The sequence below is a fragment of the Bubalus bubalis genome, chromosome 9, assembly GCF_019923935.1.
Source record: "Bubalus bubalis isolate 160015118507 breed Murrah chromosome 9, NDDB_SH_1, whole genome shotgun sequence".
NCBI lineage: Eukaryota > Metazoa > Chordata > Mammalia > Artiodactyla > Bovidae > Bubalus > Bubalus bubalis.
The window spans coordinates 80,911,522-80,938,586 of record NC_059165.1 but is presented as its reverse complement, the minus strand read 5'-3'; the positions used below and the strand labels follow the sequence as shown (position 1 = coordinate 80,938,586).

The following is a 27,065-nucleotide window of genomic DNA, read 5'->3' as shown; positions in this document are numbered from 1 at the left end:
GAGAGCATTTGAATGAAGGACATACATTTCTATTTATTGACTGGTAAATTAAAGCTCCAGTCTAAGGTCACACAGGCACTATTAGAGCTGAATTTCTAACACAGGTTCCCTGACTTTAGAGGGGAAATGAACTCATGCTAACAGCTGAACAAAGATTTACCTTAAGAGAGAACGACACTGCATCCTGTCTCTTAAACTGGGTGGGGAGTACATTGGAAATTATCTGGTATTTTTTAAAACCTTACATATGTTATCATTAGTGTGTTGGATCTATTCAATATTTACTAAAATAAACTTAAAAGGTAGAATTAAAAGGGAATACTGGATGAGCCAGAACTATATGAGGAGATGATTCTTAATCGAAAAAGAGAGAAAATTTGGCAGACAGTCAATTGGCATCATTAGGACCCCACCAGGAATATCAAAATTATTCTGATGGAAGAAGTATGGTGCTTGGAAATCCAGAAGCAATCAAATAGGGAGCCCCAGAGGAGTCTGATATCAGGGAACAGGGTACCAGGGATCCACTGGAAGCGAAGCAAAGCAGCCAAGCCTGTTGTGGGGATGAGGGCATAGCAAGAAACTTAGCAGGGGCCTGGGTCAACCCAGATCCAGGAAATAAGATAAGGCCTGGTCCCTAGAATGGGAATCTCAGAAGCAAGAAGTCCTCAAGAACAAGGCAGAGCCTGTTCTAGAACCAAACCCCAAGGCAAAGCTTAACCAACAAAGGGCTCTTTAATGCACTTAATGCTCTCAAAGCTGAACTAGAGTTTTTCAGTTCTTTCTCAAGAATAAGAAATGGAAGGGAGGGCTGAAGACAGTGTCAACAGCATAGGGTTATGGAGAAAGGAGGGTATTGGGACAATGATTATGAGAAAAATACTGCCTGTAAGGTTTAGCTGTTGGTTTTTCCTGGCTTTCTTCCGGTAATAGCCTCTTAGTTTTCTTTTCCGATTTCTCCGCATCCCCCATGAATAAAACCATAGCAGATTGTCCATCAGAGTCTTGCCCACCCAGATCTAGGAACCTAGCTAGATAAATTGTCCTCTCTCTAACTCAAACTTGAATCTCAAAAGAAGAAATGAAGAGAAGGAAAATAACTGGTGCTATTTCATTCCTTGGTCTGGATTTCAGTGAGCACTTGGATCACCAAAGCTGTTCTGGTTCCTGTCCTTCCTGAAGTCTGTGTCTTTGGTATTTCCTGGATCTTGGAAATATCAGTGATCCCCCTAGTGAATTACTTTTTTTCATTTCAGTAACTAAAGTCACTTCTGTTGCCCACAACCAAAGTATCATAAGTGATTCTTGATTGAAGATGACAGCAAGATTCTGGCTCTTTTCTCAATCAACCTTCCCAAAGGTTAAGTCAGGATCAATGTCCCTGAATTTGCTGTTTGGATAGCCTCAGAGTCATATTTCTCCAGGAGACTACCAAGCCCTGCAGACTCTTGCATCTCAACCTTCTTCCACCCCACTTTCTGTCAGAGAGTGAAATACATTTTCTTAAGCCCCAAAATGCTCAAAGGTTGACCGGGATCTCTGTGATTTTCCTAAAATTTAAAACATTTCTCAGAGGTGTGCTAAATCTTTTCTTTCATGGCCAAAGTTTGAAAGAAATATCAGATCTAAAATAAATACATCATACTATACAAAAAATTTATTTTTCAATGTGCTAAAATTGAGTGAAGATTTTAGTGGACAGCAAATATCTTTAACTTACATCAGGCTGAACAAGACCATTTTATTATAAATTTGAACAAGAAAATGGTCAAATTTTTTCTTATTGAAAAGCCTAGGAGGAAAATCATCCTTTTTATGTCCATGATGAAAGATTAAAAAATAAAAGTATACCATTTAAGAATTTACAAACTTGTGTAGACATGATACTTTTCTTTCTAAGTCTTTATTTCAATCACAACAATTTATTATAAAAACTCATAAAGCCATAAATGGGGAAGATAAAACAATGAGCCTTAAATACAAAGAGGTATCAGAAGTTACTCATAATCATTTTCACTGGCAATCCATATGTTATTGATTTTCTCTTCTTATAACTCTTGAAATAATGTCCTTCGCTTGAAATTCAACCTAAGCTAGGAAGTAGTAGCAAATAAAACAATTCCAACTTAAGGAAATTGAAAGAGAAAACAAGACAGCAGAAGCCTGGATATACTTCAGAGATGAAAATAACTGTCAGCTGACAGTTAATTCTGCTGGTTAGAAGATGGTGCCAAGGCGCCCCAGGCTGAGTGTGAGCCTCTGTAGACTTCCGGATTTCACTCTGTTCTACAGCTAGAGACTAACCAGTATCATCACCAGTCAGGAGCATCTTTAGTCAAAGGAGAAGTGACTGAGAGTCACTTCTCTACAACTCCAAAATCTCCTCAAAGTGTATGCCCTACTGATTGCCGGTCAATAGCATTATTTGAGTACACGAGGAGAAGCAGAATCTCATTCAAATGTAAAAGGAATTGATCAAATTGGAAAAATTTTTAACTATCATGCATTAAAGCACAGACCATTAAAGCAGCCCTAGGGAAATTCATTCCAGAGTGGAGTACAATAATTTCTTAAAAAACGGAACATGCTGAGGCCTACATTGAGTAATTCACAGTTAAAGATCAAAGCCCAAAGTTTAACTGGATTCAAAATAAAGGTGCATCAAATCACAGAACTTTACTTAAGTGTAATTTCAGTAGTTTTGAAGGATTCAATAAAAATAACTTTCACAGGATAAATTATGCTTTCCTGACCTTGCATGCTTGTTAAATGGCTTCAGTTGTGTCCAACTCTTGATGACCAAAAGGACTGTAGCCCACCAGGCTTCTCTGTCCATGGGAACCTCCAGGCAAGGCTACTGGAGTGGGTTGCCATGCTCTCCTCCAGGGGATTTTTCCAACCCAGGGATAAAAAGTCAACGTCTTTTATGTCTCCTGCATTGGCAGGCGGGTTCTTTTTACCACTAGCGCCACCTTCCTGATCTCACAGAATTGTTTTTCACCATCATTAATCAAATCTGAGTCATATACAGAAAACCAGCAAGCATGGTAGAAGATGAACTGTGTCTGCCTCTAAATTACGAGAGTAGTTATAAGACATTTGCTTCTAAATATTTATTTTCTTTCAGCTTCTTTTTAAAATTAAATTTTTTGAGACGATTTACTGTTCTTTGGAAGGAATGATGCTAAAGCTGAAACTCCAGTACTTTGGCCACCTCATGTGAAGAGTTGACTCATTGGAAAAGACTCTGATGCTGGGAGGGATTGAGGGCAGGAGGAAAAGGGGACGACGGGATGAGATGGCTGGATGGCATCACCGACTTTATGGACATGAGTTTGAGTGAACTCCGGGAGATGGTGATGAACAGGGAGGCCTGGCGTGCTGCAATTCATGGGATTGCAGAGTCGGACACGACTGAGCGACTGAACTAAACTGTCTAATAAAACTTACTTCCAAAAGAAGGCAACCATTATTTGGCATCAAAGGTACAAAGATAGGTCATATAAATAACTGTTAAAAGACTTTTCAAAATAATAATACAAAGCATCATTTAGTTTTTAGGAGTGCAATGTGTGGGACATGAGTCACATTTATTTTCACAAAGTTTTCACAAACTTCCTGTAGCCCCATAGGAAATGTGTACCTGGTTGGAAATGGCAGAATCCCATAGTGGGGCGGGTGTGAAATCCATGTTGGAATGTACGGGGTGTTGCTGCTGCTGCTGCTAAGTCGCTTCAGTTGTGTCTGACTCTGTGCGACCCCATAGATGGCAGCCCACCAGGCTCCCCCATCCCTGGGATTCTCCAGGCAAGAACACTGGAGTGGGTTGCCATTTCCTTCTCCAATGCATGAAAGTGAAAAGTGAAAGTGAAGTCACTCAGTCATGTGTAAGGGGTGTAATCTGTGGCAAAAAGAAGAAAGTCCACAGCATCACACCCAAGCTAAAAACCTGCAGTGTCCATGTGGGTGGTTCTCTCAACCTCAGCATGTTCACGCTCTTGTCAATCCTCTTCTCAGGATCTTCCAGACTCGGTCGAGGGGTTTCCTGAACTCTATCTATACTGATTTCTTTCTGCTAAAGCATGGAACAAGCATCGTGCAGTTCTTTTCCCCTCAGCTCACCGCTCTTGTGAGCAGGAAAAACAAAAACAGAAACAATACACCCTAAACTTTGTAAGCACCTATCCTTCTCTAACATTGAGGGATATTATTCAGGTGTTTTTCCAAGCTAATGTTTTATAAACTCATAGAATACCAGCGCTAGAAGCCGCTATATTGTTCATTCAATCCAACTGTTCATTTATTGATGAGACAAAATTCTGTCCTAGAGCCAGGAGATTGGTCCTAATCTCTGTCTCCAAAGCATGAAAATGATACTTTTTGGTCACATTTACCATTGTGTTGGGATTGTTTTTTGTTCTCTTGTTCCACAGCTTGGAATCACTAATTTATTCTGGGTGATGAAAGACTTAAATATATTAGCTCTGCAAAATACACAGTGTTCGCCATTTGAAGGACTGAGTACTATGCAGAAAGCAAATGCTTAGTGTAAATTTTTTGTATAAGCTATAGCTCATTAGAACACATGATTAATTAGATATCCAAAATGTACCCAGGGAGAGCTTTTATGCTGTCTTTGTGGTGATCTGACATTGGTATCAGATTCTACTGAGCATCCATCAGATCTTCTAGATGCTTCCGAATACACCATCCTAGGAAGTAAACAGTTACCTAGTGGGAATCCAGATGGCCCAACAGTCGCTGTTAGGAATCAGTTGGTACTAAGAATGCTGACTGGTAAGAAGTTGGTAAGATGAGTGGGTACAGGGAAACTTTGACAGAATGCAATGAATCTGGGATTGTTTATCAGGCATGTCTGGACATAAAGACAATATTTAGCTAATATTAAGGCATGGTAGTCTGTCAGCTTATTCATTCAGATTTAATCAAATTATCATCTAGAATGAAATATCTATTGAAGAAAGGACTTTGAGCAACCTCATGGCTAATAAAATAACCTAACGAGCATGGCTAAAGTGATTATACATCTAGTTTCTCCTGGATATTTGATGTCTCTTGTCCCAGCATAGTTTTCTTTTCTAAAATTTATTTCATTGACGTATGGTTTATAATGTTAATTTCGACTGTACATCAAAGTGATTTAGTGGTACATATAGACACATTTTTTCCATATTCTTTACCATTATGGATTATCACAGAATATTGAGCCATTATAATTCCCTGTGCTATACAGTAGAACCCTGCTGTTTATCCATTCTGTGTGTAATAGTTTACATCTTTGAATCCCAAACTCCCAATCCATCCCTCCCCCACCCCGATCCCCTCTGGCAACCACAATCTGTCCTCCATGTCTGCGATTCTGTCTCATAGATAAATTCACTTGTGTCGTAATTTAGATTCCACACATAAGTGATACCATACAGTATCTGTCTTTCCCTTTTCAACTTTGTCTTTCTCTTTTCTGACTCTTTTTCACTTAGTGTGACGATCTTCAGGTCCATTCATGTTGCTGCAACTGGCATTATTTTGTTCTTTTTTATGGCTGAGTGTATTTCATCATATACAGGTACTACATTCTCTTTATCCATTCCATCTGTTGATGGACATTTAGGTTGTTCCCGTGTCTTGGCTGTTAGTCCCAGGATACTTTTCATTAGCATATCATCCCCTTTCCCGCTCCTGGTGTGGTCAATAAATCCTATGTTCAACCTAGAGCAGTTATTGAAAAAGAGTTGATTGGTAAGAATAGGAATAGGGATATTTAGAAGGAATCGAATGTCTCAAAGGTAGTATCTTCTCTCTCTAGGGATAAATCTGTAAGTGCCTTGCTTGAAGACTCTGTAATGGTCTTACCTGAGGAAGTTATCAAACAAGGAAAATCCTAGCATGGGCCTGACCTCCGCTGACCCTGACTGTCTCCAGGCCTATAATTAGAATCCCGAGAGAAGAGCCACCCAGGCCCTATTTGACTTTTGTAACAACAGGACCTCTCTCGACTGGGAGAGGCCTGTGTTCAGCTACCACAACAGTCACAGTTCTTCACTTAATTCTCAGACCTGAGCCCCTACAGAAACATCCCTAAAACTTTGAGGTGATGCAGGATGCATTTTTGCCTTATCATATTGTTCATGGGGTTCTCACAGCAAGAATACTGGAGTGGTTTGCTCTTCTCTATGGTGGATGGTGACTGCATCCATGAAATTAAAAGACACTTGCTTCTTGGGAGGAAAGCTATGACAAACCTAGACCACATATTAAAAAGCAGAGATACCACTTTGCTGATAAAGGTCCACATAGTCAAAGCTATGGTTTTTCCAGTAGTCATGTATGGATGTGAGAGTTAGACTATAAAGAAGGCTGAACACTGAAGAATTGATGCTTTTGAACTCTGGTGTTGAAGAAGACTCTTGAGAGTCCCTTGGACTGCAAGGAGATCCAACCAGTCCATCCTAAAGGAAATCAGTCCTGAATTGATTCATTGGAAGAACTGATGCCGAAGCTCCAATACTTTGGCCACCTAGTGCAAAGATCTGGTTCATTGGAAAAGACCCTGATGCTGGGAAATATTGATGGCAGGAGGAGAAGGGGCCAACAGAGGATGAGATGTTTAGATAGCATTACCAACTCAATGGACATGACTTTGACCAAACTCCGGGAGATGGGCAAGGACGAGGAAGCCTGGCATGCTGCAGTCTATGGGGTTGCAAAGAGTCAGACATGACTTAGCAACGGACCAACAACACAAGGATGCATCTAAGGGGACCTTGTCAGATCAGATCAGATCAGATCAGTTCAGTCGCTCAGTCATGTCCGACTCTTTGCGGCCCCATGAATCGCAGCACACCAGGCCTCCCTATCCATCACCAACTTCCGGAGTTCACCAAGACTCGAGTCCATCGAGTCAGTGATGCCATCCAGCCATCTCATCCTCTGTCGTCCCCTTCTCCTCCTGCCCCCAATCCCTCCCAGCATCAGAGTCTTTTCCAATGAGTCAACTCTTCACATGAGGTGGCCAAAGTACTGGAGTTTCAGCTTTAGCATCATTCCTTCCAAAGAAATCCCAGGGCTGATCTCCTTCAGAATGGACTGGTTGGATCTCCTTGCAGTCCAAGGGACTCTCAAGAGTCTTCTCCAACACCACAGTTCAAAAGCATCAATTCTTCGGTGCTCAGCCTTCTTCACAGTCCAACTCTCACATCCATACATGACCACAGGAAAAACCATAGCCTTGACTAGACGAACCTTTGTTGGCAAAGTAATGTCTCTGCTTTTCAATATGCTATCTAGGTTGGTCATAACTTTCCTTCCAAGGAGTAAGCGTCTTTTAATTTCATGGCTGCAGTCACCATCCTTGTAATTCTTCATAAATATGTTCTATGATTTTCTTTCTAGCTTTCCACGAAGGAAAATTTTCATTTATCAGAGTAACTGTGCACTGGGAAAACAGAACTACCCAGAACTTTTAGGGATATTTGGACGTTGCTCTGAGCTAACACTAATTCCAAGAAATAGAGCTGACTCTCAGTGTGATTCACTAGTTAGAATGGAGACTGAAAGCGTTCAGGTTTTGAATAAAATTGCAAACCAAATCCAGCTCATTAAGGCCTAGTATGTTCCTGAACCTACCTGATAGTTGTTTTCCTGGTTTCTAAATGTAGTACCAGTACAGATAACCTCAGCAAAGGGCCAAATCCCCACACTGGATTCCTGGTTCCCAAAGGATCAGTCTGTATCTCTTTTTCTGGCATAATTATTAATAATACTCCTTTTCAAGGGGCTTCCCTCACGGCTCAGCTGGTAAAGAAGGCGTCTGCAATGCGGGAGACCTGGGGTCAATTCCTGGGTTGGGAAGAGCCCCTGGAGAAGGGAATAGCTACCCACTCCAGTCTTCTGGCCTGGAGAATTCTGGATAGTTTTGGAATATCTGGAGATATTCTGGGTAGTCCATGGTGTCACAAAGAGTCGAACACAACTGAGCGCTTTCACTTCACTTTTCACTATCAAAAGTAAACTGGTTTTGATGATAAATTATACGGTCATGCTAGCTATTATGGTAGGAAGGTTCAGAGAAAAAACTCTTAGAGCTTCCCATCCCCATCAGAAAGTAGATCAAGAGCTGTATCTCAGAAAGTATCACATCTGTGGGAGGAGGCTGGGAGGGGTGGGGCTGGAGATACAAAGTTAAATGCTACCTTCAAAGACTTAAAAGATTCCAAAATAGTTTGTTTGGCCTAGGCAGAAATACCCTGCTGCTGCTGCTGCTGCTGCTAAGTCGCTTCAGTCGTGTCTGACTCTGTGCGACCCCATAGATGGCAGCCCACCAGGCTCCCCCATCTCTGGGATTCTCCAGGCAAGAGTACTGGAGTGGGTTGCCATTTCCTTCTCCAATGCATGAAAGTGAAAAGTAAAAGTGAAGTCGTGCAGTCGTGTCCGACTCTTCACGACCCCATGGACTGCAGCCTACCAGGCTCCTCCGTCCATGGGACTTTCCAGGCAAGAGTACTGGAGTGGGTTGCCATTGCCTTCAGGACTCCAAAATATTTCATAAACATTCACATCTAGTTGATTATCATAAACCGAATCGGTTTTTCAGGGGCTTGCCTGATGGCTCAGCCGTGAAGAATCCACCTGCCAATGCAGGAGACTCAGGTTTGATCCACAGTTTGAGAAGATCTCCTGGAGAAGGAAATGGCAATCCTCTCCAGTATTTCTTACCTGGGAAATACTATGGACAGAGGAATCTGACAGGTTATAGTCCATGGGGTTGCAAAGAGTCAGACACGACTCAGTGACTAAACAACAACTCTTTTTCAACTCAGGGTGGCCAATCCAGATTTAGTTTCTTTACTGGAGCAAATAAAAGCAGTTTTTGGTTTGCATCTATTGGTCTGACAAATGCTTTCTCAATAAACAGAAAATCTCAGAAGTTTATCTTCACTTTCTGCAGTAGTATACTTACCTTGTCTCAGGATTACAACAGCTCTTGTCCTCTGTGCCACAATTTGAACCTGAATGTCTCCCCATTTTGTAGGGCCTCATGATAGTCTAATACATTATTATTCCACACTGTAAACACCCAGGAAAAGAGGTAGCATTGACTTTAGATAGGCCTCACACTTACCTGAAGCACATAGGAATATCGTTGTCACTATGAAGGACAACTTTGCCACTGAAGAGAGAGTCATGACACTTGAAAGACCTCATCGGATTTTGGAAGCAACATAAGGTAGAGCTTTGATTCAGAGCTGTCAAATTCGAGTGGGGCTCAGAACCTGTGAAGGCAGACAGTTCCAGCTGTACTGCAGGCAGCTCTGCTCCTTTATGACCTGGTGAATCCAACAAGATTCAAAGTTTCTATAGGAGATCGGAATTCTCTCTAAATTCTGTGAAAATTTCAGTACACAAATCATAACAGAGGCCTGTAGGGTGCTGGCTCATAAGCACACTCTCTTTGCCGAGTTAATAATTCTCCTTTTGAGGAACAGCTAGTAGGTCCTAGCAGAGATTGAGCACCTGTCCTTAGGATTCAACTCATGAACTTACTGTCATAAATGAAATATTTGCAATAAAATCGGATGTGCCCTGAGACACTCTGTGCTTGCTTGGTGAGCACATTAAGTGGTCACATTGAAATAAGTAGAACCTAGGCATGGGCTTAACTACATGGACTCGCGATCACTAAGGCTGGCCTGCCTACTCCCAGCACTGAATGTCCACCTTGATATTTGCATTAACTGGATCTGACCCTCTGATGTGGTCCGCAGCTCCAAGGGGACCAGATAAGCAGTTGGTGTCAGGCAGAGTACACTGTTTCAGAAAGGGGCAGTTTTTGTTTTCATTGGAAGGATATTTATTTTGCATTTGAATTTGCCTTTCCTGGCTACTATATATCTGCAAGTAATACAATCTATGGATTTAATGAACACTTTGTTCATTAGCAACTTCTCTTTCAAAATGTTACCTTTTAAACTTCTATATTACAGTATAATTTAGTAACAGTGTTGTGATAGTTTCACCTGTACAGCAAAGTGATTCAGTTATAGATATGGGTGTATCTAATTCTTTTTTAAATTCTTTTCCCATTTAGGTTGCCACATAATATTGAGCAAGAGCTCCCTGTGCTCTACAGTAGGTCCTTGTTGGTTATCCATAAAATGCTACTTTTAATAAGTTTACTTTTTAGTGAAATAACGCAATACTGATACCTTTAGGGTTGCAGGGTACCATGTGACATCACTTGATAGTTTGCCTTATAGAGTAAGAGAATACCTATTGAATATTCAGTTATATAGCTTAGGGAACTCCTCTGGGTGCTAGTCTGTAGATGCCGTTTGGACTCTGAACCAGAGACTGATACTTGGTGCTTTTCCACTACAGCAATAATATATGAGTCCAAGAATCAGTGCATGGTATTGGGAGTGGCACCTCTCACTATTAAACCTAATGACCTACTTGTCCTTCCTTCTTAGGGCTTTGCTGATTTAACAGTCTTAGTGCTCAAAGATTTCTTTCAGCAGATGAAACAATTATGGTTTCACTGAATTGGAAGCAACAACCTTGATCTACCATTTGGGGGTTCTCATGAAATTGGAAGGGCTTCCCTGGTAACTCAGCTGGTAAATAATCTGCCTGCAATGCAGAAGGCCCCGGCTCGATCCATGGGTTGGGAAGATCTGGAAAAGGGCATGGCAACCCTCTTCAGTGTTCTTGCCCGGAGCATCCCCATAGATGGAGGAGCTGGGCAGGCTACAGTCTATGGGGTAGCAAAGAGTTGGACATGACTGAGCAACTAAGCACAGCACATGCCATTGGAAAACAAGCCAAGAATGGGACTATAGTCATGTCTGTGACATATAAGATATACTGTTTATGTTATGGAATTGTGTATAGAAATTAGTTGGGGGGGCTTAATGTATTAAAGTGTCTTGTTCTAATAAAAATCGGTAAATAGTAACAATTTTCTGTTACATGTCAGTAAAGTGTCTTGAAGAAGGAGTATTTTTTCCTAGTTTCCACAAAAGCACCGCATTTTTGGTGATGGTTACAGTGATGTCCTAAGTTACAGTGATGTTTAGCAGAATTGAATCTATCAAAAATAAATGTAGTTACTACCTTGCAAAAGGGTAAAGAGGTGTTTAGATACACAGAGGATACAGCTGGGATGCTTTCTAGTCATGCAAATCTTTTGTTGTGTTGGGCTTTTCCTTCTGTGTACATCCTTATAATCCCTCCAAAGCATTCTAAAACTTGACTCTTTTTACAAGTATGGAGATATGAGTAAAGGAAGATGGCACATGGAGATGCAAGAGACCTGGATTCAATCCCTGAGTCAAGAAGATCCCCTGGAGGAAGGCATGGCAACCCATTCCAGTATTCTTGCCTGGGAAATCCCATGGACAGAGCAACCTGGCTGGCTACAGTCCATGTGGTTGCAAAGAGTCGGACATGACCTAGCACACACTCATGCACATGATACATGAGGAAAATTGTCTTCCTCTTTTAAGATAAACCCCCCAGATAAATCATGTGAATGACTTTCGGATGTCCCCACATTTCTCAAGAATAATTTCTGATAAACACTCTTGGTCACATGCCTGAGTATAAGGAACATGAAGATGAAACATTTGACTACTGTGGCTTCTATAACAGATGATATTAATGATACAATTGGGGATTCTGCACAAATAAAAAGGGGTTGGAGGTGGTGGGACCCCTCTCTCACCTTTTGAAAAGGCAATAAAAATGTCAACTGTCTTATATCACTATAATTAGTATGTGGTATATTTATAAAAATAAGTCAATATATAAGTAAAATAAACAGAAAAATCTTTTTTAAAAAATCTGTAATTTCTAGGAATTCAATTGTTGGAAACAATGATTTGAAAGCTTTGATTAAAGACAACATAATTTCAGGGTTACAAAAGGCTTTTGATACCCCCTTGCAATTTAGTGACATGAGATTTTCCTTTGGAGGACAGAATATCATATGGGGCTGACAAATGTAGTGACAATTTGAGTGTCATAGTTTCTTGTGATACTGGAGGTGACCAATGATAGAGTCTTTGGGGTACAGTCTCCTAAAGTCTCCTGTTTACTTGTCTAGGTTCCATTGGAAGGATCAGGGTATATCTCAAGGTGCTGCCTGCAGGAGCCTGCAAGGAGATGAAGGCCAAGCAGGTCAAGGTGAAGTGATTCCCTAAGCAGCCAGAAGCAGCAGCATCAAGGAGTGAGTACAAATCATGATGGGGTCGGGGTGCCAATAGCAAGGAAAACATTATGAATGAGGTCAGATGTTGGGAAAGCAGGAATAAATCTAAAATTGGAAGGGTCAGGGTGAAAACCGAAGTACCAGCTGTGTGGTGTGTGAACAGCCTAGAACATGCTGAAGGAAGGCAGGACCAAGCACCAGTGAGAAATCTTCTGGGTCAGAGGAAGGAGCTAAGTTACAGGTAGATGCTCAGCATGTGAAAACCTCTTGATTTCTGCCCAGGCATCATTGGTTATTGAACCTAGTCATCCCTAGAATCAGACAGGCTTTTGCCTGCACCTACACTCATAGCATCATTGCCGGCAGGCAGAGTTCTGCAACTGGGCGATGCCCCCTGTATCTTTCTGGGTCACTGGGCTACCTTTACCTGTAAAAAAGAAAGGTGATCCGCTCTGCCTCATTGAGTTACGAGAGAACTCTCTGCACCTCTTCCACTTTTATTTAGAGCAAATACTGGTCTCCTTACATGTAAAGGGGTTCCTCTAAAACCAAGCAGCTTCTTTTCCTCTTTCCCATGTTTGAGAGATTAGAAATCACTCTATGACACATGGTAGACTACTATATGCTTTATACAGCTAAAATATCTTTAAAAATCTCAAGGAAAAGAAATGTAATTGTTCTTGTGAGCAATGCTAAGACAATGGCAACCCACTCCAGTACTCTTGCCTGGAAAATCCCTTGGATGGAAGAGCCTGGTGGGCTGCAGTCCATGGGGTTGCGAAGAGTCGCACACAACTGAGTGGCTTCACTTTCACTTTTCACTTTCATGCATTGGAGAAGGAAATGGCAACCCACTCCAGTGTTCTTGCCTGGAGAATCCCAGAGACGGGGGAGCCTGGTAGGCTGCCGTCTATGGGGTCACACAGAGTCGGACATGACTGAAGTGACTTGGCAGCATACAAAATTCCAGCAAATCAGAAGAGAAGAAAAAGAAACCAAACATTAAATCTGTTATGCAAAACTTGAAACAAATGAGTACTCTTGTTTGGAAGTTAAACAAAATACAGAAATAGATTTATATAAATGCTATCATATCAAGTTATTTTCTATAAAAATGATGACTGAATTCTCAAACAGCTTCAATTCTTCTAGACCTTTGAGTCTCAATCATTTAATATTTGATAAATGTGAAGGCATTATGTTTGACTCTATATTTCCATGGTCTGATTTTATCTTTTTGTTAACATATTCTTATTAAATAGTTATGTGGAGTTGAAGGTAACAAGTAGGCCAAAATAAAAGTAAAGGAATCATTTATTGAAATTTTATTATGTACAAAATGAAAAACATTTCCTACTTCAGAATGTAATATAAATTGCAAAGGACAAAATTATTTATAACATAACCATTATTGATGTATCAATATTGTACTATCAATGAAATTAAAGAAGCCAGTGTGAGTTCTTGCCCTCAAGGAACTCATGTTACAGCCATCTCTGACTTCTACCTTTCCCTTATGCTTAATATTTGGGCTTTCCTGGTGGCTCAGACTGTGAAGAATCCGCCTGCAATGCAAGAGGCCAGGGTTTGATCACTGGTTTGTGAAGATCCCCTGAAGAAGGGAATAGCTACCCACTCCAGTATTCTTGCCTGGAGAACCCCATGGACAGAGGAGCCTGGTGGGGTGCAGTCCATTGGGTCGCAAAAGAGTTGGACACGGTTGGATGACTAAGCAATATGCTTAATATTTACAAGCTATCAAATCTTGTCAATCTGATTTCTGCATGATTACTCAAACTTTTTTTTTTCTTTCTGATCCCCTAACAACTAGACAATTTAGATTTTTGTTATAGCTTTTAAAGCTTATTTACTGTGACCAAGTAATCCATGCACATTTATTATTTTAAAATATTATTAAATACTAAATACATTAAAATATTCCAACAGTAAAAAATCGCTCTCTCCCACACCTGTTTGTCCTCTTATCCTCTTCTCAGAGGCAACCACTCTTAGCAGTTTTTTTTTGTACCTGGGCAGGTATTCAATGTCTATGTGAATGTTTATTTGTATTTTATACAAATAATAACATGCTGTATACTGCATTCTGTGTCTTGTTTTTTATTTTATTTTTTAAATTGAAAAATGTATATATTTGTTATTTATATGTCTGACTATGCCAGGTCTTAGTTACGTGAACTCTTCACTGTGGCATGTAGGATCTAGTTCCCTGACTAGGGATCGACCCCAGGCCCCCCTGTATTAAGAGTGTGGAGTCTTAGCCACTGAGCCACCAGGGAAGTCCCATTGCTTTCTAAAGCAAATGTATTTGGAAGATTTTTCTATATCAACATATATTAGCCTCATTAAAAAAAATAGCTGTGTGATTAATGGGTGTATCACCACCAACTGTTTGATTAAATAGCTCCCTACTGTATTAGTCAGGATAGACCAGGTTATGTTACATAAACAAATAATCCCACAAATCTCAGTGGTTTATTTCTTGCTTACAAAATGTCTGTTGAGGGTCCGGGCAGCCGTCCAGGGAAAATGCCTTCCATATGGCCGTTCAGTGATCAGCTGTTGAAAGTGCCACCATCCTAAAGCTGTACCATCTGGAACAAGTGGTCTCCTTAGTTGATGCAGCAGAAGAAGAGAGAGCATTTGTCCAGAAGCAAACCTGCAATGCTTCAGTGTGAGACACACACATTCAACTTGCAGCCATTTGCCAGAACTAGTCTCTTGACCTCTCCTAACTGCAAGGACAGTAAGGGAGTAAAATTGTCCTATGTGCCTGAACGATAGGAGAGCTGGCCATGTAATTAACGAGAAATCCTTCAAAAAACTATATTTGAAAGCCACTGTTAGTCTGAACCCTCTTAGGGAAGTCCCTTGCATAGCTTTGCCTATTTAATAAACATTTATTAGCTAGGTAAAAATTATAGAGTATGCCTATCCATTGATAGCAGGGTCAATGAATAGCCTTCAACAAGGTTAAATACCTTAGCCAAAAAGCGCCATCACAAAGGTGAATCTGAGTAGTAGTTGTTGTTGTTGAGTTTCTCAGTCGTGTCTGACTCTTTGTAATACCATGGATGCAACATGCCAGGCTACCCTGTCCTTCACTATCTCCTGGAGTTTCTGAGTTATCGTTACTATTTTTAGACAAAGCAAAGATGGAAGATAGAGGACAAATATTTGAGGAATTATTTTAGTACTGGCTTGGTTTGTAAAGGAGTAATTAATAAAGCTTTTCAGAGGCTGACAGCAACAAAAAAGGTGAATAAATACACCCACATTTCTAGCAGCATCATTCACAGTAGCCACAGGGTGAAAGCAACCTAAGTGTCTATCAGCAGATGAACGAACAAACAGGATATGGTCTGTACATACAATGGGATATTATTCAGCCTTATTAAGGAAGGAAATTCTGACACATCCTGTAACATGATGGACCTTGAGGACATTATGCTAAGTGAAATTAGCCAGTCACAAAAAGACAAGGACTGTGTGGTTCTACTCACATGAAGTACCTGGAGTAGTCAAATTTAGAGGTAGAAAGTAGAATGGTGGTTGCCAGGAGATGGAGGTGGAAGGAACAGGGAGTTAGTGTTTAATGGGTACAGAGTTTCAGTTTTACAAGATAAAAAAAGTTGTGGAGCTTTGGATGGCTCCAAATAATGCCAGGGAACCGTACATTTCAAAGTGATGAACAAGGTCGATTTTATGCTATACAACATAAAAAAGATAGCTAAAAATCTTTGGGAAATGACTACAAAGTTCTGTGAGAAAATTCTGAATAGTTCTGATTCTTTTATGGAAGCAGTTGACATGAGAGGAGGGAACTGGTGAGCTGGGAAAGGAGAACTTGTGGTCAGAGAACAAGAAATCGGAGTTAATGATTTGAAATGTAGAACAATTTCAGATGGTGCTGGCAAGATCTAGGATATGGCCATAGGAGCAGATGGCTGAGGCAGAGCAAAGGAAAAGCTAGACTATGTGTGTGTGAAAGAACCTGGAGCCAGGATGTTAGGTGGGACATCCATGTAGACATTGAAATCACCCATGGGGATGCCAGAGTCTGAGATAAAGAGGAAGACTGTGAGCAAGGGGTCAAATTCTATGAATGAGTAAAAGAGTTAGGTGATTCCATTGCAGTTGATCAGCCTCCCTGAACTGTACTGAATCTCAAGCTCTCCAGCATGGAGCAGATGAGCTCATCGATGGTGGTCTATGTAAATGAGAAGGACAGCAAGCTGAAAAGAGAAATGTAGCTATCCCATGGACTTTTCAAGTCTGCAAGAGCAGCACATTCCTTCCCGGTAGGAAATCTGTGTGGGGAAGCACATTACTATTTAGAAGCCATTTAGTGAACGTGGAATCAGAGAGAGTGGCAGCGGTTGAGAGGGGGGAGCAGGGACAATTGTAATGCTTAAATGCCTGATGACATCACCCTGTCATGACCTGATTTATCAGCCTTTAAACCAGGGTCACCTGCCATAAGTAGTAGGGAGAGGGGTTGTAAGCTAAAGCATCCACCCTCACTGGAGACACTGAGTGGGTGTTTTAAAGTTTTCTCTCTGGCATCTCCTTTTCACAAGGCAGTCATGCTGACCACCCAACTTTCATTGTTTGTTTGTTTTTTCCTGTAAAAATAATGGCATCAATTAATGGGTAATATGATTAAGGAGACATTCTGCCTCTGTAAGACATGCTGGCATTTGCCATGGACTGAATGTTTGGGCCTCCCCCCCAACATCTGTATGTTGTAGTTCTAATTCCCATTGTAATGGTATTGGGAGGTGGGGCCTTTGGGAGGTATAGTAATTAGGTTTATGCCCTTAGAGAAGGAGGAAGAGATACCCCAAATCCCACTCTCTGCATGCATGTGACTAGGAAAGGCCATGGGAAGACTTAACCAAAACGAGGGCCCTCACCAAGAACCTGACCACGCTAGCACCCTGATTTCAGACTTGTTGGACTCCAGAACTGAGAGAAATGAATGTTTATTGTTTAATCAATGGTATTTCTTGTGATAGCTGAAATTGACCGAGACAGCACTTTCCGATATTTGTGTCACTTTTAGCAGTGACGAATCTGCCTTCCCTTATAGCAGCTATTATTTTTACTATTACTAATGTTATTATGTATATTATTATATTGTCATGTTCAGCTTCTCAAAATTTCTGATGCACATTCTGTCCTGTTGGCCATATAACTATATATTTTAATTATTCTTTTATTAATCGATTCATTTCAAAGAATCTTCTAAGTGAAGGGAACTTCTACAGGTGTGTTATACATTAAGGTCTCAATAATCCTAAACTAAGCTGTGTTCATCATGGAGAGACTAGAATTTCTTAAAGAATGATCTCTGACCAAGGACCACTCTAATGGAAATGATTCTTAGTCTCAAGAAAGCTGCCACTAATTGGATTTTACTAGGGCATCCATTCAATTTTGAAAGGCCATTTTTACTTGCTGCATCTTACTTTTTGTTGAGTAGAGAGGTGCCTTAACACTTTAAAGTCTCTAGAAAACCTTTTAGTATAGCATCACATGAAGAAGAAAACCTGTGGTGTCATAAACATGAAATGGCTTTTACTTATTCTAGCTTTAAGTTTTCTATTTATTTTCCCTTTTATTATGGATAGGCCAATAAGCACACAGATGGATCTAAATGTTGATAAGTATGTATTACCCCAAATTATTTATATTTGGATTTTAAGCTAAAAAACATTTTGCTTCTAAGAACAATCTTTATCAATTACTAAATAGAAAGCACAAGAGAATAAAAGCAAGCAAAAATAAACTCGACAGGAACTATAATCCCAATCTCAATCACTTTTAAAACCTAGATACATATTTTTCCAAAATAATTTATTTGCCTCTGGTTGTGTATCTTTTAAGATTTTTTTGATATGTAAGTAAATAGTTTTTAATAAATGTGATCAACTGTATTGCCAAATATTTTCAATAACATTATTTTTTGCTTGCCTTGTGACCATATTTCTATTGATATATTTAGATATTTCTGTATTTGTTTCTTTTAAAAAACATCTCCATGGTCTTGCCTTGTATGGATATACCATACTTTAGTTATTACTCAAAAAATGGGCACATGGGTTGTTTCCAAATTTTTCATTCTATAAATAACTCTGCGTGAGTATCCTCATACCTATGCTTTTTGCAATTCTCTCCTTGAGATAAATTTCTAGAGATAATTTCACTACTTATTGCCAGACTCTGCAAAGTTTGTGCTGATTCCCTCTCTGACGACAAAAGTGAGAGAGTGCTGACTTTCCCGTACCCTCGTCATTATGAGGCCTCATCACTCTCCTCTGTTTCTGCCAACTCACAGACCAAAACGGATAATAACTTGAGCTTATGCTTGAACGTGTGTAGATTTGCCCTTTGGGGAAACTGAAGAGGAAATAAGCCACAAAATGGAGACTGAGCTTGGTAACTTCTGGATGTTGGTCAGTGCTCCTTTTCACCTCTTCCCTCCATCTCCTGATCCTCATTCCCTGCTCCATTAGAGGGAGGGAGAAAATTGTCTCTGAAACTGAAGCAGGGCATGAGCTCTTTCATGTTCAAAATTCATATCACCAACTCACATACCTAGGTTTGAAACATGTAGTTCCCTTTAGTTTTAGTTGTCTACACTGGCCTAATCACGAAGTGAAATAGAACTCTTCTCTTCAAACGCCTCTTGTGTCTAACTCGCCATCACCATAGTTCAGGACATCGTCAGTCTACCCGTTTTTCAAGGCTCAGTTTATGTGCCACATCCTGCCTAGTCTCCCCACCCAGTCAGTCCCTCACACTAAACTATATAACTTATTACATGTGCCACAGTGTTCTGCCCAGGATGAAGAGCGATCTTTTCAAGCATTGCTGTGCTGTGCTTAGTCGCTTCAGTCATGTCTGACTCTGTGTGACCCTATGCACTGCAGCTCACAACAGGCTCCTCTGTCCATGCAGATTCTTCAGGCAAGAATACTGGAGTGGGTTGCCATGCCCTGCTCTAGGGGATTCCCAACCCAGGGATCAAACCTGCGTCTCCTGCATCGCAGGCAGATTCTTTACTGCTGAGCTACCAGGGAGGCCCCCTTTTCAAGATGCTGCACTGTGCTTAGTCGCTTAGTCATGTCAGACTCTCTGTGACCCCATGGGCTGTAGCCTGCCAGTGTCCTCTGTCCATGGGGATTCTCTGGGCAAGAATACTGGAGTGGGTTGCCATGCCCTCCTCCAGGCTTTTCAAGCATACATGTACCTAATTTTAGCGAAAGCTCCCGGAAGAAGTTTGATTTTTAGGTTTCTCTTGATCTTTGCAAATATAACACCTTCACTCTTGTCCTCTCCCTAATGTCTGTACTCGAGTGTGTCACAAATGAAAGCAAACCTCCCTATGATTTCACATCCTCTTGCAGTAACCAGCTTTTCCTTTGTAACCAAATTAGAAAGATAAATACACTTTTGCTAATCCATTTCCTTGTTCTCACACTCACTGGTTAGTACAGTTCAATCAGGCCTCTGCTCTTCCTACTTCCACTGACCCCCACCCAAGTCTGAACAATCTTTTCTTAATGCCAGATTTAGGTGATGAAAAAAAAAAAAGGCAAAGCAGAAACAAACCCAATCATATTGCCCTGCTTACATGACCTTCTGTTGTTAGAAAAATGCTGAAATCCTTAACATGGTTAAACAGGGATCTATCTGCCCTCAGTCTCATCTCATACTGGTTTCTCTGAGCTCCTGACACATCAGCTGCTGCTTATGTCCTTGGATGTGACGTACTCTTATCTGTGTTCTTGACTGGAACTCCTATGTATATATACCTTTGCCTGAACAACTCCTATTTATCTTTAAGTCTTACGTTAAATATAGGTCAGGCCCCACTGGCCTTGGATCTTGTAGCATCCTGTTTTCATCATAGCACTGATCACAAATTAATTAACTATTGGTATAGTTCTTTAATAGATCTCTTCTCGACCAAACTATGAGCTTCACAAGTAAAAGACTACATCTGTCTTACTCTTTGTATTCCCAGCAAAGTGCCTGACACACAGTAGACAATAAATGTTTGTTGAGACAGAGGAAGGAAAGAGTGGATGCAGGTGTAGGTAAGCTTAATGTGACAAGTTGAGGGAAAATCTCTTTTGTGCTTATGCTCTTCTCAGTAAAGTAGGAGATGAGAAAATCTGGGAGTGGCTAACAATTTGTAAGTGGCATAGAGGGTATCAGAGTTTTGAGGGTGATTAGAAACATTTTGGAATAATCATGATGAAGAATTGGAGACTTGCCTAAATAACATAAATACATTTTTCAGCAGTGTGAGGATTAAGGTTAAGTGTCATGAATATGTGACAAATTAACCTGCCTAGTGTAGGATATTTCTCCAGGGGAATGTTGGAACTTGAGTGAGGTTGGTGAGGAAGTGGGATAGAATAACAACTGGGCAAAGGAGTTTAGGATGTTGGGAAGAAAATGTTGAAGTGCTAGATTAAAATAGATAAGGTTTATAAGAAAGAAATAAAGGCAAACTTGATTGTCAGGAGAAAGATAAAGGGTCAGAGAACTGCAGATCTACTGAGGCTTTTGAAAAATTGTAGTGAGAATATAGTTCAGGAAGAATCTGGAAAAAGAGAAGCTTTGTCAGAGCATGCGTACTGTCATTTCGGTCATGTTTTACTCTTTGTGACCCTTCGGACTGTAGCCCACCGGGCTCCTCTGTCCATGGAGATTCTCCAGGCAAGAATACTCGAGTGGGTTGCCATGCCCTCCTTCAGGGGAGCTTCCCTGATCCAGGGATGGAATCGGCATCACTTCTGTCTTCTGCATTAGATAGATGAGTTCTTTACCACTAGTGCCGCCTGGGAAGCATAGCATACCTGAATTAGTCATTCTGACAGTGGAATATATTCAGTTGATCATAAGTTCCAAGGAATAGTCATGGGAGTGTGTGGCTGCAGTGGGATGACAGAGGTCTTGAAAGATGTGTGAGGCAGGTGTTGAACCACCAGGAAATTGAATCATCCAGAATGAAAGCCTAGCTTGGTGTGGGGAAGATGAGTGTGTGGTGCCAAAATTCCAGAGAATGGGAGGAGAAGCAACCAGGATGTAGGAAATATGATTCTGAAAGTTGCAATAGTTGAAACTATGAAAGTATGTAAGATTGCCCAAAGGAGGGCTTGTAGCACAAGAAAATGAAAAGTCACCAATATTCACAGAGTGTGGAAAGAAAACTAGGTATGTTAAATGGCTGGGAAATCATGGCCAGATAGGGAAGAGGAAAAACCACTGCAAAGTATTTTTAAAAAAGTGACAATTGGTGTGTGCCTGGAACAGAGCCTTGCATATATTAAAAATGAAAAATAAAAAGAGGTCAGTGAAGAAGAAGGTTGAAAGGAGATGATCATAATGGGGATTAATAAGTTCTTCATGCTTATAGGTAGTTGTAAATATAAGGTATTGAGTTCAGTATTTAAATGTTACCCTTGTTTTAGATCTTCTGAGAATTCTTCAGTTGTAAGGCATTGGAAGAGACATCTGTCATGTTTTTCACATTAAAGCATCTGTCGTCATCATCATTATGCATTGGTTTTAAAAGGCCTTAGAAGACTCCGTTCCTCCTCATGGGTTAGTGATGGTTCTGTCGTAGTCACCATCACTTTTTCAAGCTCAGGTTATTCTTACAAAAACATTGCACTTCAGTGGCTTTCCTTGAGAAATTGTGACAAATTACAAATATAGGGTACTATAAATTTGGGAAATCCACTACAGCATTATCAACATTTAGATAAATGTCTTATGGGTGGATATCCATGCTTCACTCTAATGATTTTTTTTTAATGAAGCATATGCATTTTTTCTGGAGAAGGCAATGCCACCCCACTCCAGTACTCTTGCCTGGAAAATCCTATGGACAGAGGAGCCTGGTAGGCTGCAGTCCATGGGGTCGCTGAGGGTCGGACCCAACTGAGCGACTTCACTTTCACTTTTCCCTTTCCTGCATTGGAGAAGGAAATGGCAACCCACTCCAGGGTTCTTGCCTGGAGAATCCCAGGGACGGGGGAGCCTGGTGGGCTGCCGTCTGTGGGGTCGCACAGAGTCGGACACGACTGAAGTGACTTAGCAGCAGCAGCAGCAGCATACATTTTTTCAAACTAGAAGTGAAACAAGATGTCAATCATTTGTCACCTGAGATAATAGTTTTTATTGGAGTATAATTGCTTTACAATGTTGTGTTAGTTTCTGCTGCACAAGGAAGTGAATCAGCAATGTGTATACATATATCCCCTTCCTCCTGGACCTCCTCCCTTCTACCCACCGCCCCATCACACCCAGCTAGGTCATCACAGAGCACTGAGCTGAACTCCCTGTGCTATACAACAAGTTCCCACTACCTACCTATTTTATACATGGTAGTGTATTTATGTCAAACCTAATCTCCCAATTCAACCTACCCTCCCCTTCCCCCACATGTCCATATGTCCATTCTCTACATCTACATCTTTATTCCTGCTCTGGAGCTAGGTTCATTGTACCATTTTTCTAGGTTCCACATACATGCATTAGTGTATGATATTTGTTTTTCTCTGGCTTCCCTGGGGTCTCAGATGGTAAAGCATCTGCCTGCAACTCAGGAGACCTGGGTTCAATCCCTGGGTTGGGGAGATCCCCTGGAGAAGGAAATGGAAACCCACTCCAGTACTCTTGCCTGGAAAATTCCATGGATGGAGGAGCCTGGTAGGCTATAGTCCACGGGGTCACAAAGAGTCGGACATGACTGAGCAACTTCACTGGTTCACTGGTTCTGACTTACTTCACTATGTATGACAGACTCTAGTTCCATTCACATTGAGATAATGTTTTAAATTGTGTATAGTAAGGATTTTTTAAAAATATATTTTTTATTGAAGGATAATTGCTGTACAGAATTTTGTTGGTTTCCACCAAACAACAACATGAACCAGCCATAAGTATACATATGTCCCATCTCCCTAATAAGGACTTTTATTTGAAAACACAGGCTATATGCACTGTATAGTACTGTTTTTTTGGAAGCAAGAAATATATATATAAAATGCACAGAGCATAGTTATCTTTCCATTGGCAATATTTGTTGAATGCCTGCTATGAGTCACACTCTGCACTAGCAACTCTGGTTATGACCGTGCCTAAGGCAGAGACAGTCCTGCTTCCAGAAGGCTGCAGTCTTTAGGAAAAAAAAAAACAAACATAATTATGAGGACCAATATAAAGAGGGAAATACCTGGTGCTATGGGCATATGTAACAGGGGATGGGAAAGACAATCCAAAATGTTATTAATAGTAGAGGTTATTTCTGAAAATCAGATTGCAAGTGATTTTATATTTGTCCCTTGTTCTTTGCTATTTTTCAAATTTTCTGTTTAGGATAAAACACTTGTTACTAGGAAAGACATAAAGCTCATTGAGTGAAAAAAGTCAAAGCATTTTGCTCTGCATATTTTCTTACAATTCTAATCAACAACTTCAGAAATTTAAAGGTTATTTTAAAGCACACTAAAATGTAAAGTAAGACACATTACATGTTCTTTTCCTGGATTAGTCAGCTAGAGTTGTTGATTTTTATTTAATCTTGGACATCCTAATAGCATTTGGATTTAAGAATAGATTTGTGGCAGATCTAGTAAAATAAGCACTAATTAAGAAACCCAAAGATTCAAGGCCAAGATTCATGCTCTGCTCATACAGAATCATGAACACTTTGTGCCTCGGTTCCTCCAAAGGATGAAGGGAGAGACTGGAATTGCCCACCAGGGCATGGAAGAAGGTTGGAAATCTTGTTTAAGGCAATGCAAGCTATGATCACATTTATCACCATGAAGTGACACAACTAAAGGGTAGCTGGTAGAAAATTCAGTATTAGACAGTCTCTGGTGATCATAGAGAAATAACTTTTATAGCTATGTACAATAAGATTTTTTGGCTTCCCAGGTGGCTCAGTGGTAAAGAATCCACCTGCCAATGCAGGAGACGCAGGTTTGATCCCTGGGTTGGGAAGATCCCCTGGAGGAGGAAATGGCAACCCACTCTACTATTCTTGCCAGGAAAATTCCATGGACAGAGGAACCTGGGGAGCTACAGTCCATGGGGTTGCAAAGAGTTGTCATACACAACTGGGCAACTGAGCACACAACACATACATATAAGTTTTTATCTACATTCTGAAATAAAGTAGTTAATGTTCTCAAATAAAAAATAAAATTTAGATGAGAACAGGGCAAATACCTAGAGCAGATAATTTGTGCATGCAGGACAGACACTCTAAAAAGAGACTAATGACTCTTAAAAGTTAAAAATATAGACTATGACACCTATACACACATGCATTACATTTCAGAAAGAATAGTGATTACATGCATGCAACACTAAAAATACACTGACAATAATGTAATATTTGGGATCTTGTAAGCGCTTCATCATTAGGGACGTCATTTACTGTGGATATTTAAAGTATCAGAAGATAGAATGCTGGGCAGACATGTTTTGTGATACATATACAATAAACGTGGGGTGCAAACTATAAATCTAGCTGACTCCACATTTTTCAAATAAGAGTAAATTATCACTTTAGCTTGTCAACTGCTTTATTATGTGAACTAGTTTTAAAAGTGAGAAAGGGAATATTTAAATATATATGCATAGCAACATACGATGTTATGTTTGAACTTCCTTTGAGCTAAACTTCAAGCTTTAAATATGCTGTTAAGGTACTACTATAAATACAGCATAATAGAGTTGTGTTTATTTGGTCTTCCCAGAAGGATATCAGTGATGAATGAAGGTGGGGCTAAATAGCAGGTGTTTAAGTGGAAACAGTGTGACAGGGATTATGGCAGGTTTATGACACTGGCTGTTAGCTAATGTCAATGACACACTTAAGAAACCCTGTGCAAGAAGGCTAATAAATTACAGCCAACCATCATTAATAATCCATGACAGAAGGGTAAAGCGAAAGAAAGCAAAAGACAAAGGCAAAGAAGTGGGCTCAGTAATGTGGTAAAGCCTAGTGTTATAATTAAAATAATTTACATTGGCAGAGGTTGCAGGAAAGGCCGTCTTGTGAATAGTTTAATGAATAATCAGTGGGGTTGATAAGCATATTATCAGAGTGTGAGTTTTCACTTCTTTCAGTTGCGTGTGTATGTGTGTGTGTGCCCTTGAAGGGCCCATGGTATCATACCAGGTAGAGATAGTAGGAAATAACACTGAATAATCATTGGAAGAACTGATGCTGAAGCTCTAATACTTTGGCCACCTAATGGGAAGAACTGACTCATTGGAAAAGACCCTGATGCTGGGAAAGATTGAGGGCAGGAGGAGAAGGGGGAGACAGAGGATGAGATGGTTGCATGGCACCACTGACTCAATGCACATGAGTTTGAGCAAGCTCCAGGAGATGGTGAAGGACAGGGAAGCCTGGTGTGCTGCAGTCCACGGTCACAGAGTTGGAAACAACTTCATGACTGAACAACAGACATAGTAGTATTGAGTTTTGACTTCTTACCTGTTCCAAAGGATATAATAATTCCACACACAGAACAGAGCTAATATATTGCTATCTAGTCTCTGTTGGAATTTCCTAACTAGACAGTTTCCCCCATGGCAACGTGCAACAATAACCATGGCTTTCAGGTTTCATGTATACAAAGAACCAAAAACTCTTTTAGTACCTATTTAATATTTCCAGTCAGTGTTATCTTATCTTATCAATGTTGCCAGAGTTCATTGTGAAAAGTGCACCATTGTAATTTTTAAACACTGACTAAGCTATTAAGCCAGAGAAGGCAATGGCACCCCGCTCCAGTACTCTTGCCTGGAAAATCCCATGGACGGAGGAGCCTGGTAGGCTGCAGTCCATGGGGTCGCTAGGAGTCAGACATGACTGAGCGACTTCACTTTCACTTTTCACTTTCATGCATTGGAGAAGGAAATGGCAACCCACTCCAGTGTTCTTGCCTGGAGAATCCCAGGGACAGGGAAGCCTGGTGGGCTGCTGTCTCTGGGGTCGCACAGAGTCGGACACGACTGAAGCAACTTAGCATCAGCAGCAGCAACAGCAAGCTATTAAGCGGAAATTACAATATGTCATGGAAAGGACTGATAGGGAAAGTAGATGGTGGTATTTTCAAGGTTGCAACTTTGGAAGACAAGGAAAGCTTCCTGCAGGAAGTGACATACACCATGAAACCTAAAGACTTCATAAGATGTAGACAAGCAAAGATGGAGGAGAAGCTGGTTGGAGAACATGATTCAAATAGAGGGAATGTCATGTGCAGATTGGAAAAGTAAGAGGGAACATGGCAATCTGGAAAATGGAGGGCAATTTGATCTATACTGAGTGTAGATTTTGAGGTATATTTTTAACTTTTTATTTTGTATTGGGGTATAGCCATGAACAGTGTTGCAATAGTTTGAGGTGAACAGTGAAGGGACTCGGCCATACATGTACATGTATCCGTTCTCTCCCAAACCCCCCTTCCATCAGGCTGCCACATAACATTAAGCAGAGTTCCATGTGCTATACAGTAGGTCCTTGTTGGTTATCCATTCTAACTAGAGCAGTGTGGACATGTCCATCCCAAACTCCCTGACTATCCCTCCCCCAGCACCGCTGCCCACAACAACCGTAAATTTATTCTCTAAGTCTGTGAGTCTGTTTCGGTTTTATAATTAAGTTCATATGTATCGTTTCTTTTTAGATTCCACACAAAAAGGATGTCATATGATATTTCTCCTTCTCTGTCTGACTTACTTTGCTCAGCTTTTGAGGTATTTTTGAGATAGA

The 27,065-nt window shown here is 40.6% G+C and overlaps 1 protein-coding gene and 1 long non-coding RNA gene across 5 annotated transcripts in view; one reads left to right on the top strand and one right to left on the bottom strand.

Annotated features, from left to right (window-relative positions):
- The window catches only part of CEP120 (centrosomal protein 120), a 166,719-nt gene that overhangs the window by 11,467 nt on the left and 128,187 nt on the right, over positions 1 to 27,065 (top strand). For all 4 annotated transcript variants that reach the window (XM_044947829.2, XM_044947828.2, XM_044947827.2 and 1 more), the window contains exon 2: positions 12,125 to 12,247. The gene's annotated coding sequence lies outside the window, so the exon portion shown is untranslated. The remainder of the gene's footprint in view (positions 1 to 12,124; positions 12,248 to 27,065) is intronic.
- On the bottom strand, positions 14,704 to 15,809 carry LOC123335109. The gene is made up of 2 exons (XR_006553446.2): positions 15,751 to 15,809; positions 14,704 to 14,906 (listed from the first exon to the last, which is right to left on the bottom strand). It is a non-coding gene; the product is annotated as an uncharacterized LOC123335109 (long non-coding RNA).